Raw genomic sequence first — 11,170 nt, forward strand, 5'->3', positions numbered from 1 at the left:
TCGCCTTATAATGTGATAGATAGTCCGTGGCAGATATTCAAGGTCTTCAACAAACAACTCCTTAGGATATGCAGCATCTGGAGGCAAAGGCTTCATCATACTGTGCATCTGACTCATGTTCGGTTCAGGCTTCTGAAAGATGCTCTCCATAGCTTCACTGTGAAGCTGGCAGCCAGGTTCATAGAGATCTCCAGGAGTGGGAAGACCAGTGAGCTCAATAATATCAAAGGCTTTGGCTTCGTGATGAACATTTCCGGTCATCCACTCAAGGACCCAAGTCTTCGGATCTCTGTTGTAGCCACGAATGTGGAGAGTGGCATAAAATTGGAGCAGCAACTCTTCGTTCCAGTGCTCTTGGTCGGTGACGAAAGGCAACAATCCAACCTCTTTGAAGCAATCCAGAGCTTCTTCCAAGCAGGGCAGACCAGTTATTGCTTCGGTGTCAAGACGCATATGAGGGAAGATGCGACCTTGATTGTACAGAATGCATGAGTAATAACTTCGCTGCGGATAGCTCCAGAACCGATCAGAAGATATTCTTTCCCTTGAGTAGGGATTCTTGGAGCTATTGAAGAAGGTGTTGTCTTCTTTGAAGCTGTTGACATTAAAGGATCCAGGTGCTGATGCAGGACCTAGAAATCTGGGCAACCTTGGCATTGGCTTCTGTACCTGAGGCCTATGCTCAATATGATAGTCAAACTGAGGACCAGCAGCAGGCGCAGGAACAGGAGCAGTAGCATAATTGGCTTCACTGACTTCTGGTTCATGGGTTGGTGTAGGCTCCACATTTGCTTCAGCCATGACTACGTCATTGGCTTCATTCGTGTTGGTGGTGGCAGCCTCAAGATTTTCTACCTCCACTTGATGAGCTGGAGGGTCGGGCACAGACACGTTCTCCTCGAGAACAACTTCTTCAGTAGTTGGGGGAGTAGGGGCATGTTCTTCTTCTTGGGTGTCATCGGTTGATGCAGCCGGAATGTCTTCAGCAGCTTTAGCCTCAGACTCGGAGACTTGAGACCTTGGTCCTTTGCGAAGCCTGCGTAACGCTAGCGACGCCTTTGGAGATGGAGTTGGCTAGGCCTCAAAGTCATCTTCTTCTTCTTGCCGGGGTGGTGTGACTTGTTGTTGTGGGTGATCAGCCCATGATGCATCCTGAGCAATTGGCGTCAGAGGATGACCAATGCTGATGAGTTCGCTGTGCGTAAGCACAGGCGATGATACCTGTTGGTGCTCGATCAGAGGAAGAACTACATCATCGTCAACATTGTCATGGTGACCAATGTCTTCAGCAGCGGTGGGATCAGCTGCTGGAATGTCTTCAGCTTCATGAGCCTCTATGGAAGCAGGCTCATGGACAGTCAGTTGGCGCTCTTGATGGTCAGTGGCAGGGCAAACCATGGAGATAGGTTCAACAACTAAGGGCTCTGTGGGAGCAGCCCGATCCTTCTTGGTCTTGCGCTTCTTCTTGGAGGGAGTAGCATAGAGGCTTCAGGATGTTTCCTTTTTCTGGCTTCAGCCTCAGCAGTCCTCGTCTTCTTCAGCTCTGAAGCGGTTGACCTGGCCTTTGGCTTCGAGCCAGTCATGCTGGCTGGGAAGACAATGGGATGTGCTTCCTGCCTTGGTGCGTCGGGTGCGGCCACAGCGGGATTCTTCTTCCTCTTTGCAGCCATCCTGGGGTCGATGCCAGGGCGACCAAGGGCCTTGCGCTTCTCAGCCTCATTGTAGGCTTGCACACACTTGTCAGCCAGGCTCTTCATGCGCTCACGAGAACCTTGAGCTTCTTCACGCTTCTTGAGAAAGGCTTCTTTGAGCTCGTGCAGCATGATCTTGAAGTTCTTGACCTCTTGCACACTGAGCTTGGCCATATGCTTCTTAAACTAAGCTTTCTCAAAGTCGATCTTCTGCTTTAGTTCAACGATGCGCTGGGCTATAGCTAGCTCTGAAGCAATGGCGCCATGGAAGGCAACACTGAGGCCAATCGGAAGTTGCAGATCTTCAAAGCTGAGGTTGGGCGTGTCAAACCACTCATCAATGAAGTTATGGATGATTGCCACATCAAAGAGAGGCAAATTATTGAAGATTTCTGCTTCTTCTTTGCTCTTGATCAGTTGCTCAAGAGCGTCATCTGCAAGATCTTCATCGCTGGACAGATCAATAGTGTCGTTGCGCAGAATTACAGCAGCAGTCAGTTCTTGGCTGGTGTGTTGCAGAGGCATCTTGACTTTCGAGGGCTTGGAGATGCGTGACAAATCTTCAGACTGCACACTGTCTTCAGGAGGTGCAGTAGCCAGTGGCTTCGCCCATGATATTTTTGGTGCTGAGGCAGGCTTTGAAGCTTTAGGCTGCTTCAGTTTCTTTGGCTTCGGCAATGCAGGCACTTCATCAGATTCAGCGTCTTTTGCAGGCTCATCCACGGCTGTCCCTTGAACCACGATATGAGTGATGAGACCTTCCAGGTTGTAGAAGGGCCCAACAAGATTGGGTTTAGCTTCGCGGGTGCCATCGGCACGGGGAGCAGAGGGACCAGGGTTGAAGTCTAGTCCCAGTGACTTCTTGTTCTGCTTCGCCGAATTCCGAGCAAACTGGAAGTTGCGCTTGAACAGATTGTTGTCACGACACCATAGCAGTGACGATGGGTCAGCATCTGCAGGCTGTGGTCCATGGACCATGCAGGGATAGAAGCCTTGTTCAATGGCTTCATCTCTGGACCTGGGTTGAAGATTTCTGTATAGGATGTCTGCCCATGGTCGCTTGATGGCATTCTTCTCAGCATATTCCTTGGTCACAAACCTGTACTTAAACCACTGTTCTGCCCAATATCATCGAATCCATTGGATTCGTGTCTTGCGCTGATTGTAATCCTCTTCTGGATCTGTCTTGTACAGCTCTAAGAGGTCATCGGGCAGATCTCTTGATGTTTCACCTCGACACTTTCTGCCACCCTTCCTTGCTGATTTCTCTGCAGCCATGAACTTTAAACTGAATGACTTCAATATGTTCAAAGGCTTCAAAGGCTTTCGCTTGCTGGACAAACAGGAACTGGCTTCGGGAGAATTTATATGATGCTGTAAGAATTCTGCAAATGAATGCAGACTATGAGAACCAAGGGATTCTCCCACGGACATGTACCTGTGACAGCATTAAGGTGCGAGGGAAGGGGAAGAGGTCATATGCATTCTTAGAAGATTTTGAAGATAAATCAGTTTAGAAGACATTGACCTCATCGTGCGAAGACATTCACTCATAGATAAGGAGTTGGTTCCAGATTTGTATGAATCCACGGATCAGTACAAGTGAGGAAACTAACTTCTTTGTGAAGCATAAGTGAACATACTAGGCATATTATGAGATGCAGTATGAAATAGATCCAACTTGTGTGAACAGAAACTGCTTGTGGTAGAAAGTGACGAATCTATAGGATCAAAGGGGTCGTAAAAAGGAAGTTTTATTTACCACACAAAGAACTTCTAGACGGAGTGGAAGAAGATGCCGAGTAGTTCGATCGTCCGTGCCCTAACTTGGCGACGGAGGACAGCTACGGCGGCGGCGGAGAAGACGATGTCCGCGGCCGGCGTGAAGACGGCGTCGGAGAGGTCGCGGCAGCTAAGCGCTTCATCGCCGGCGTCATCGAGGGCTAGCGGTGGCGCTAGGGTTCGTGCGAGAGTGGAAGAAAGGATAATGACTGTGGTGAGGCGTGTATTTATAGGGACAGGGACGGCACAGTGTTATTACACAGGTGCCGCTGGCGATTCACATCTGAAGGACACGTGGCCATCATGCAACATATCGGAGGTTGTTCCACATCCCACGCACGCCTGGATTGTCGGGTGGTCGTTCCCACTTCTTCGGGTTTCAGGTGAAGGAATTAGCATTGAAAGCGGACTTAATGTTTGTCTCTGTATCTTCTGCTGACAAGGACGCAGAGAAGACATTCGACAGTTTCAAGAGAATGCATATGATTTGGCGAGATAGAGTTTGAGATAGACAGCATAGAGAGGTTAGGGTCCGATCACATTCACTTAGTTCAAAAGATTCAACAAGAAGACATAGCTATAAGTGAATGCTGTAGAGGACATAACACTAGTATATATAATCAACATAGTGAAGATAATCATGAAGACAGGTTGAGATTGAAGCCAAACCAAATGTGAAGACATAGCAAATGCAACGCCATGGGTAAAACACTTCAACAGAAGAATTTGGTGGTGGCGTTACCCACCGTATAGGAAGTATTAGACCCAGACACGGCGCACAATTATCGTGGCGCTCCGAAGTCAAATTCCACATTAATGTATTCACACTTAGAATGTATGTCTTCATTGATTGAAGATATACTCTACTTCGTGTGTTGCACACCTAAGTCATCAATATGCATAAGTGTTAGGATGTGTGCCTGATCACAGGACATTTGAGGATTCCAAGATATTTAGCTCACACCGTAACTTGCAAAATCTCTTCTCATCCAAGGGCTTGGTGAAGATATCTGCCAATTGCTCCTCAGTGCTGACGTGTATGATATCAATATCTTCCTTCACAACATGATCTCTGAGGAAGTGATGACGAATTTCAATGTGCTTTGTCTTCGAGTGCTGAACTGGGTTGTTGGCAATCTTGATGGCGCTTTCATTGTCGCAGTAGAGTGGCACTTGCTTCAGATGAATGCCATAGTCTTTGAGTGTTTGCTTCATCCACAGAAGCTGAGCGCAGCAAGATCCAGCAGCAATGTATTCAGATTCAGAAGTGGAGAGAGATACACAGTTCTGCTTCTTTGAAGACCAACATACAAGTGATCGTCCCAGAAAATGACATGTGCCTGATGTAGACTTGCGATCCACCTTGTCACCAGCATAATCAGCATCCGAGAATCCAACCAGATCAAACTGTGAGCCCTTTGGATACCATAATCCTAGAGTTGGGGTGTAAGCCAAATATCGAAGAATTCGCTTCACTGCTAAGTGATGCGATTCCTTTGGTGCCGCTTGGAATCGAGCACACATGCAAACACTAAGCATAATATCTGGCCTAGATGCATATAGATAAAGTAAAGAACCAATCATGGAGCGGTATACCTTTTGATCGAACTCTTTACCATTGTCGTCGGGACCCAGATGATGTTTGGCTGGCATTGGCGTCGTGAAGCCTTTGTAGTCTTGCATACCAAACTTCTTCAGGAAATCTTTGAGATACTTCTCTTGAGATATAAAGATGCCATTGCGTTGCTGACGTATTTGAAGACCAAGGAAGAACTTCATCTCACCCATCATGGACATCTGATATTGCTCTTGCATCATATATCCAAACTCTTCACTGTATTTCTGATTGGTGCAGCCGAAGATAATGTCATCCACATATATTTGGCACACAAACAGTTCACCATCATATGTCTTCGTGAAGAGAGTGGGGTCGAGGGAACCAGATTTGAAGCCTTTGCTCTTCAGGAAGTCTTTGAGTGTGTCATACCAAGCCCGAGCAACTTGTTTGAGGCCATACAGTGCCTTGTTGAGCTTGTACACCATGTCAGGATGTTTTGGATCTTCAAAGCCAGGCGGTTGTGCAACATATACTTCTTCAATCTTGCCATTAAGAAAAGCGCTCTTCATATCCATTTGATATAGAAGTATGTTATGATGATTTGCATAGGCCAGCAGTATGCGTATGGCTTCAAGTCTAGCCACAGGAGCAAATGTTTCATCGAAGTCAATCCCTTCAACTTGAGTGTATCCTTGAGCAATGAGACGAGCTTTGTTTCTGACAACTTGACCATGCTCATCTTGCTTGTTGCGATATATCCATTTGGTGCCTATTATATTGTGCTTTCGAGGATCAGGACGCTTAACCAGTTCCCTTACATTATTCAGCTCAAATTGTTGAAGCTCTTCTTGCATAGCTTGAATCCATTCAGGTTCCATGAAGGCTTCTTCAACTTTCTTGGGTTCTGTTATTGAGACGAATGCGAAGTGCCCACAGAAATTTGCTAGCTGTGTTGCCCTTGAACGAGTGAGTGGGCCTGGTGCATTGATGCTATCAATTATTCTCTCAATCTGCACTTCATTTGCAACACGAGGATGTACAGGACGAAGATTTTGCTCTTGCTGATCATTGTCATTGTTAGAGGGATTGTCTTCAGGCTGAGCATTGTCTTCAGGTTGATCAGGTGCGGAGATGATAAGTTCTTCTTCAGGTTGAGCTTCAGAAGGTATGATTTCTCCAGTTCCCATAAGTTTGATTGATTCACTAGATGGAACTTCATCTAGCACATTTGGCAGGTGCTCTCTTTGTGAGCCGTTAGTCTCATCGAACCGCACATCCACTGTTTCAACCACTTTATAATGAAAGAGATTGAAGACTCTATAGGAGTGCGAATCCTTTCCATATCCAAGCATAAAACCCTCATGTGCTTTTGGTGCAAATTTTGAAGTGTGATGTGGATCCTTGATCCAGCACCTGGCGCCAAATACTCTGAAGTAACTGACATTTGGCTTCTTGCCAGTAAGGAGCTCATAGGATGTCTTGTTTAGAAGCTTGTGAAGATAAGCACGATTGATGATATGGCATGCAGTGTCAATGGCTTCAGGCCAGAATTTTCTTGGAGTCTTGTATTCATCAAGCATCGTCCGAGCCATCTCAATAAGTGTTCTGTTCTTGCGTTCGACGACGCCATTCTGCTGTGGCGTGTACGGAGCTGAGAATTCATGTGTGATGCCCAAAGTATCAAGATATGTATCTAGGCCAGTGTTCTTGAATTCAGTGCCATTGTCACTTCTGATGTGCTTTATCTTGGCGCCATAGTTGTTCATCGCTCGATTGGCGAAGCGTCTGAAGACATCCTGCACTTCAGTCTTGTAAAGGATTATATGCACCCAAGTATATCTTGAATAATCATCAACAATGACAAAGCCATAGAGACAAGCAGTAGTAGTAAGAGTTGAGTAATGAGTGGGACCGAAAAGATCCATGTGTAGCAGTTCGAAGGGTTGAGTCGTTGTCATGATTGTCTTCGAGGGATGCTTGGCCCTCGTCATCTTTCCTGCTTCACAGGCACCGCATAAGTGATCCTTCTTGAACTTGACGCCCTCGATGCCTATGACATGCTTCTTCCTTGCAAGGGTGTGGAGGTTCCTCATGCCAGCATGCCCTAGCCTTCGATGCCAGAGCCAGCATTCAGAAGTTTTTGCTAGAAGACATACGGCAAGTTGTGGTCCTGCTGAGAAATCTACCACGTAAAAATCATCTTTCCGATACCCTTCAAACACTAGAGACTTGTCAGATTCCATTAGTACAAGGCAACGATATTTTCCAAACATCACAATCATGTTTAAATCGCAAAGCATTGAGACAGACATTAAGTTGAAACCAAGGGATTCAACAAGCATGACTTTATCCATGTGTTGATCCTTTGAGATTGCAACTCTACCTAGACCCAATACCTTGCTTTTACCAGTGTCAGAAAATGTGATGTGACTTTTGTCAGATGGACGTAAAGTTGAGTCCATGAGAAGGCTTCGCTTGCCAGTCATGTGATTTGTACACCCACTATCAATAATCCATTCTGAAGCACCTGGTCTCGTACCCTTGGCACCATGTGCCATGAAGCAGTAGGAAGGAGCGGAGTAGTCCTTGTCATTTGCATCGGTGTCGGTGATGAAGTCATTGTCTTCAGTGTTGAAGATGGACTTGGCAACGTATGTTGTAGCCAGACTTGCAACGCCAGAATCGGACTCCTCCTCAGACTCCACCTCCGCCTCCTCAGAAGCGGACTCCTCCTCAGAGTCCATTTCCTTGCCAACAAACGCACGTGCCTTGCCAGATGAGCTCTTCTTGTGTGATGAAGACTTGGAGGAAGACTTGGAAGAAGATTTTGAGTATTTCTTCTTCTTCTTGTCGTCAGAGTCATACTCCTTGCTCTTCTTCTTCTTCTTGTTCTCATTGTCCCACTGTGGACACTCAGAGATGTAGTGGCCAGGTTTCTTGCACTTGTGACATGTTCTCTTCTTGTAGTCATGAGCAGAAGCTTCATCATTCCTTGAGCTTGATCGTGAAGACTTTCTGAGGCCTTTCTTCTTGGTGAATTTTTGGAACTTCTTCACAAGCATAGCAAGCTCCCTTCCAATGTCTTCAGGATCATCAGAACTGCTGTCAGATTCTTCTTCAGATGAGGAGACAGCCTTTGCCTTCAAGGCACGAGTTCGCCCATAGTTGGGACCGTAGATGTCTCTTTTCTCAGAAAGCTGAAACTCGTGTGTGTTGAGCCTCTCAAGTATGTCAGACGGATCGAGTGTCTTGAAATCAGGACGTTTTTGAATCATCAGGGCTAGGGTGTCAAATGAACCGTCAAGTGATCTCAGGAGTGTCTTGATGACTTCATGCTTGGTGATCTCAGTAGCGCCGAGGGCTTGAAGCTCATTTGTGATGTCAGTGAGTCGATCAAACGTGAGCTGGACATTCTCATTGTCATTTTTCTTGAAGCGGTTGAAGAGGTTGCGAAGGACACTGATTCTCTGATCTCTCTGGGTTGAGACGCCTTCGTTGACCTTGGATAGCCAGTCCCAGACTAGCTTAGATGTTTCCAAAGCACTCACGCGGCCATACTGTCCTTTGGTCAGATGACCACAGATGATATTCTTGGCAGTAGAATCCAGTTGAACAAACTTCTTGACGTCAGCGGCAGTGACACCTTCTCCAGCCTTGGGAACGCCGTTCTTGACGACATACCATAGGTCGACATCAACGGCTTCAAGATGCATGCGCATCTTATTCTTCCAGTAGGGATATTCAGTTCCATCGAAGACGGGGCATGCAACGGAGACTTTAATTATCCCTGCAGTCGACATAGCTAAAACTCCAGGTGGTTAAACCGAATCACACAGAACAAGGGAGTACCTTGCTCTGATACCAATTGAAAGTACTAGTGATCGAGTAGAGGGAGGGTGAATAGGCGATTTTTATGAAAGTCTTCAAAACATGTAATTTTCGAAGACAAACGATAGAAATAAATCTATTATCATGCAGCGGAAGGTAGACTACACTAGGCAAACCATAGTCACGTATTCAATGAAATGAAAGCACAATGACTAATAGCAGCTAGGCAGTAAGGATCAGGTAGGAAGATATTGAGAAGCCAATCAGTACACATAATCACTTAGTGAAGTCGAATGGTGATGCTATCGTACAATGACTTCACAAGAACCAACAGTAAGTAAAGGGAAGGGAAGGATGAAACCAGTGACTCGTTGAAGACAATGATTTGTTGGACCAGTTCCAGTTGCTGTGACAACTGTACGTCTGGTTAGAGAGGCTGAGATTCAACTCATAAGACCTCGTCTTCACCTTATTCCCGTTGAGCTAAGGACACCCAGTCCTCGCCCAATCACTCTGGTAAGTCTTCAAGGTAGACTTCCAAACCTTCACAAACTTCGTTCACCGGCGATCCACAATGACTCTTGGATGCTCAGAACGCGACGCCTAACCGGCTGGAGGATTCACAGTCCTCAAGTGTAATAAGTCTTCAGATCACACAGACAAGAAGACTTAAGTGATGCCTAACACTCTTTGGCTCTGGGTGGTTAGGGCTTTATCCTCTCAAGGAATTCTCTCTCAAAGGCTTCGAGGTGGGTTACTCTCAAACGACAAAAGTCGTACTTTAACTCTGAGCAGCCAACCGTTTATGGTTGTAGGGGGTGGGATATTTATAGCCACTAGGCAACCCGACCTGATTTGTCCGAAATGACCCTGGGTCACTAAGGAACTGACACGTGTTCCAACGGTCAGATTTCAAACACACACGGCAACTTTACTTGGGCTACAAGAAAAGCTGACTTGTCCAACTCTGGACAAGATTCGCTCTCATAGTCTTCACTCGAAGACATAGGATTTTAGCTAAGCATCACTTCAGTCATTCTGACTGGTTCTCTTGGACCCCACTTAACAGTACGGTGGTTCCTATGACTCAACAAAGAAGAAAAAGAACTACAAAAGATCTATGTCTTCGCGCTCCATAGTCTTCATGCGATGTCTTCTCTTGTCATAGTCTTCAATGTGAATGTCTTCACATACCACCTTTGACTTCAATGTCTTCATACATTTTTAGGGGTCATCTCTGGTAGGAAAACCGAATCAATGAGGGACTTCTACCTGTGTTATCCCGCAATTCTCACAAACACATTAGTCCCTCAACTAGGTTTGTCGTCAATACTCCAAAACCAACTAGGGGTGGCACTAGATGCACTTACAATCTTGTATTTTTTATTTATCTCCGGATCATTTTCATCACCTTCTCGCTTCTTCTCCTCCCTATCCGCATGCCAACGCAGGAGCTTTGCTACCTTAGGGTCCGCGAAATACCGCTGCAGACGAGGAGTGATCGGAAAGTACCACACCACTTTTCGAGGAGCTTTCTCCCTCTTATTGTATCGAGTGACGCCGCACACGGGACATATGATAGACTCCGCGTGCTCGTCCCGATAAATGATGCAATTGTTCATGCACACATGGTATTTCACGTGCGGTAAATCCAGAGGACACACGATTTTCTTCGCCTCCTCGAAACTGGTTGGGCACTTGTTCCCCTTGGGAAGACGTTCGTGCCAGAATGACATGTTCTCGTCGAAGCATGCGTCGGTCATTTTGTGTTTTACCTTCATCTCCAGAGCCATGAGCGTTACTTTCAGGCAGGTATCCTCGGGCCTGCATCCTTCATACAATGGAGTAACCGCGTCTATCTCCAGTTGATCCATCTTGGCTTTCTCTCGGGCGGCAGCTCTTGCGTTATCCGTCTGCTTGAGAAGCAGCTCTTGAATATGAGGGTCCTGCACCCAGCCTCCATCGTCGTCTGTTCCGGCATCTTCATCTTCATGATCATGCCCTTCGTCTTGATCGTCCTCATCATCATGTCCGGCATCTTCTACGTGATGACTGTGTACAGCATCACCATCGTGATCATGTCCTGAAGATTCTTCATATTCACGCCCGCCCTCGCCGCGGTGGTTGTCTTGCTGCCCTTCCTCATTTCTTGCCCGACCCCCATGGACGACTTCATAGTCATCTTCCTCACCTTGTCACCGATAGCCATCCATGAAACCACGCAAGAGCAGGTGGTCCCGCACCTGCCCGGAATCCAGGACCGCAATAAGGCTCTTCAGCTTGCATCTTTGACACGGACATCTTATCCCCG

This window comes from Triticum urartu, chromosome 7 (genome assembly GCF_003073215.2).
Source record: "Triticum urartu cultivar G1812 chromosome 7, Tu2.1, whole genome shotgun sequence".
Lineage (NCBI taxonomy): Eukaryota > Viridiplantae > Streptophyta > Magnoliopsida > Poales > Poaceae > Triticum > Triticum urartu.